General features: G+C 32.4%; 1 long non-coding RNA gene across 1 annotated transcript; it reads left to right on the forward strand.

Annotated features, from left to right (window-relative positions):
- Positions 1 to 673: 673 nt before the first annotated feature.
- LOC142180592 (uncharacterized) lies at positions 674 to 2952 on the forward strand. Its single transcript, XR_012709199.1, has 2 exons — positions 674 to 1377; positions 2835 to 2952. It is a non-coding gene; the product is annotated as an uncharacterized LOC142180592 (long non-coding RNA).
- Positions 2953 to 4110: the final 1158 nt, after the last annotated feature.

Genomic DNA, 4110 nt, shown 5'->3' on the forward strand with positions numbered 1-4110 from the left:
AATACATCTGTCTGGGATATAAATAGACAGGATAAAGTTAATAAATAGGATGAAGACGCTGAGAGCTGCAGTGCGTAGCATAGTAAAAGCATCTCGCTGTGAGCACGTGATTTTCACCCTATATAAGAATCACTCCCAAAAATTCAAAATAAAACAATTTTCCTTTGTGTGCAATGTTTGTATTTTTGTATAATTATTTGTATTTTTGTCTGTGCATGTTTATTTGTTTAAATTAATAAAAATATAAAATACGTCGCATTTTCATTTAGTATTTATTTAAGTTTGTTTTACAAAAATGAGAAAATCATAAAAAAATAATATACGTTGCATTTTTAGCATTTAACGTCTAAATTGTGCGATTTTATCGTTAATTGCTATTTAAATGTGCGATAATAGTTATTTGGAACTAACTAGTATTTTTTATAAGTTAATTTAGTTTATAAGTTAATTTAGAATTTTAGTTTTATTAATTAGGAAGTAAAAGAAAAGAGAGCAAGAATATAAAGAAAATCGGAATTAGGCCTCTTCTTCAATTTTGAACCACAGACCCAAATATACCCAACCTTCCTCTATGACCCGGTCCATTCCAAACCGGGTCGACCCAGTCCATAACCCCAAAGACCCAACGCCCCTATTTCCCTATCTTTTATTTCAAAAACAAAACCCTAAAGCATTCACTGTTGGAAAAAAACCCACCCGCCCCTCTCTTGCTCTCTTTCTTCAAGCTTTCAGACTACACTCCCATGGCTGCCTTCCCCATCGCCTTTACCAGCCCCGTTGTCCGTCTTCCTCAGCTGAACGACCAGCCATGGACGACCACCCTCGAAGCTTCGCCATGAACGACCACCCTCGAGGTCAAGCTCCCATGGCTGCCCCTTGCTGCTTTGTTTTCTCCATGGAGAGCTCAAGCTCGTCCATGGACTGCCCTTCTTCTTCTTCTTCTGAACACCAGCTCACTCACCCAACCACAGCAGTCCGTCGACCACCCTGCCAAGCTCCGCCATTGACGAGCTCGTCAAGCTCCCTGCTGCGCGTCTCCTTCTTCTTCTCCGACATTGCTGCTGTTGCGTTCTTCATCCTCGTTGCCATGGCTGCGTCAAGCTCGTCAAGCTCCCTGCTACGCGTCTCCTTCTTCTTCTCCGACATTGCTGCTGCTGCGTTCTTCATCCTCGCTGCCATGGCTGCGTCAAACTCGTCGAGCAGCTGCTCCGCGTCCATCTCCCATCGTTGCTGCTTCTGCTTCGTTTTCAAATGACACCAAATGACCATCTTCTTCGATGGTCCGTTCGTGGTCGTCTTCGGCGTCGAGTTATTTTGGTGAGATAATTGTTTCCGGGCAGATTTGTTTTCGTTCGAGTTCATCGTCGTTCCGATCCGGTTAGTTGGTTTAAGTTTTATTTTTTGTCCGTAATTTGTTTGATATTTTCGGATCTGAAATTAGATATGTTCGATATTAAGTTCATGTTTATCGTTTTGTTATTTTCTTCAGTTTGTTTCATTTTTCTTGTTTATTTTTAGGTAGAAATTATTAGTTTAGTTATAATATTGTTAGATTTAAGTTGAGTTCAATTAATTATTTCTTCAGTTTGTTTTATTAATTTAAAAGGATTTAGTTTTAATATCCTATTTCTTCAGTTCGTTTGAATCTGACATGTTTGTTGTTTAATTGAGACATATAATTCATGTTCATTTTTTGTTTGAAGTTCATGTTAATTTAGTGATTTAATGTGAGTTTATGTTTTAGTTTTTAATTTTTGATTTTAGTTTGAATCATGTATCTTTGTTGTAATTTTGTTGGATTTAATTTGAAGATCAATTGATTGTTTGAGTTTAGTGATTTGAATCTGTTTATTTATTTTTGTTTAAGTTTTAATTGAATTTGAGCTCATGATTTGAATGTACTTGTTTGTTATTGTTGTTGAATCTGAAAGTAGATTTGTTGTTTAAAAGATTGTTCAATCAAAATAATTCCAGTTGTTTCTTTGTTGTTCATCATTTAGTTTGAGTTTGTTCATAAAATTTGATTAAGAATTGGTTATAGCTACTATATCTTGGCTAGAATTGATTAGGTGAATTGGTTATAGCTGATGTGGGTAGATTGGTAAATTGCAGTATTTTCAGGGCTAAAATGGTAATTTCAGTAAGGTTAGAGAGGTATTTTTGGAATTAAAATTCTGAACAATTATTTATTTTAGTGCTCTGTCCATTAAGATTAAATAATATTTTTAATAATATTAAAATAGTACATGGTGGGGGACAAGACATAATGGTGGGGAATAATGCAATTTTTTAATATAGGCATGGGGAACAAGATATAATGGGGGAAGTATAATGTATTTGTTTAATGAAGAGGGAGACAAAACATTAGGTAGTGGGATTAAAAGGGGATGAGTTGAAGATAGTGGGTTTTAATTTTTTTAAAAAAATGCTGAAAGATGGTAATAAATGGGGGGGACTTGGACAGAATTAAAGAATAGGGAGGAAAAAAGGGAGCTGAATATTTAAGAGAGAGAAAAATTCCAAAAATATTAAGACTTCAAAAAATACAAATAAAAACATTCTGGAAATTAAAAGAGTGAGTAGTATACATCTGATATACAATCTAAATATTCTGATATACGGATTCAGAAATTAAGGGTTGAACATTAACTAGTCTTTCAAATCTGAAAAGATTCCCTTTGGTTCTATCCGTTGATTGTTGTCGGTGTTTCTGGATTTTTATCTTGGTTTTCAAATCTGTCACTGGGTGTTCCGTTGACTGGTTATTGCTGGTTATTGTTGTTGTTGCTGTGTTACATACTACGTTGCTGACTTTCTTCTTCTTATATTGGCAGTATCAGGTACACAACTGTAATTTTGGCATTTTGTAAGCTGAAATGTGAAAGTACGAATACATATGAAGAATGGAATTTTAAAATTCTAATTTAGCTTTTTCTTTATTTTTTTTATTAATTGTATTTAGTCTATTTCATGTATTATTATTCTGTAACTTGCTGTCGTTTTGCATAACTAGAAATATTGTAGTGATGTATTAAATAATGCTTCGCTTTAACTTGATTATTAGGTAGTATATATTTAAGCATGTTCATTACTGTCAAACTGTCTAATAATTAGAATGAGAGGAAAATAACGTAAATAGGACTTTATTAAACCAGCTTGGCAAAATTGATTAAGTTCACTATTTATGAAGGTTTTAATATTGTCAACATTAAGTTAATCGAAAACACGTAACTAAATTTAGTTAAAGCATGAATTTAATTTAATTTTGCGAATTAGGCATTATGGTGATTTGAGTTAAAACAAGGCGAGTTAAGGTTAAATTAAATAAATTCTAGAAATATGCATTAGTAATTAAGACTATTTCTAATTTTCAGTAGTTGAAAATAATTAATTTCAATAGCTCAAATCACCTAACAATGTAAGTTTAATCCGGTTAGGGGATAATTAGTTTCTTTTAAATATTATTTGACAATTCCATATTGTATTTATAATTATAATTTTAGTAATATTCCTTTCCTTTAATATTTGTCTTAAACTAGTATTTAATATGTTATTTTTAAGTATGTAAGAATTGATTTTTATATTTATAGACAAATTTAATAAAAAAATATAGTCATTTTAGGATATTCATAAAATAAAAGAGGCTTTCGCAAAAAAAATAATAATAATAAAAAAAAAACAATACAAAAATTACAGGGCCCTCAAATATTATTTATTTTTCTTAAAAAAAATACTTAGATTCCGGGATGGGCCGTTTAGTAAATTTCACGGTCCTACCTAAAAGTATAATAACGCGTAGTCTTTAGGCGCGTATTTAATAAGGTTATTTTCTTAAATATGGGTGTGCATTTATGTAACCCAAATCCCAATCTTGATGGAGTCAAAATGCGTCAACAAATCACGTGTACACTGGTTGTGACGTGGTTCGAGATGCGTTTTCACGACGTTGCAATTCTTGTATAAAATAATAATAATAATAATGATAAAAGCGATCCAAAGCTAAATTTGCATATCAATTCTTAATTGTTTAAAAAATCAGATAAATAAGCCAAATATAATAGTTGAGCGACCGTGCTAGAACCACGAAATTCGGGAATGCCTAACACCTTC

The sequence above is a fragment of the Nicotiana tabacum genome, chromosome 5, assembly GCF_000715075.1.
Source record: "Nicotiana tabacum cultivar K326 chromosome 5, ASM71507v2, whole genome shotgun sequence".
Classification (NCBI taxonomy): domain Eukaryota; kingdom Viridiplantae; phylum Streptophyta; class Magnoliopsida; order Solanales; family Solanaceae; genus Nicotiana; species Nicotiana tabacum.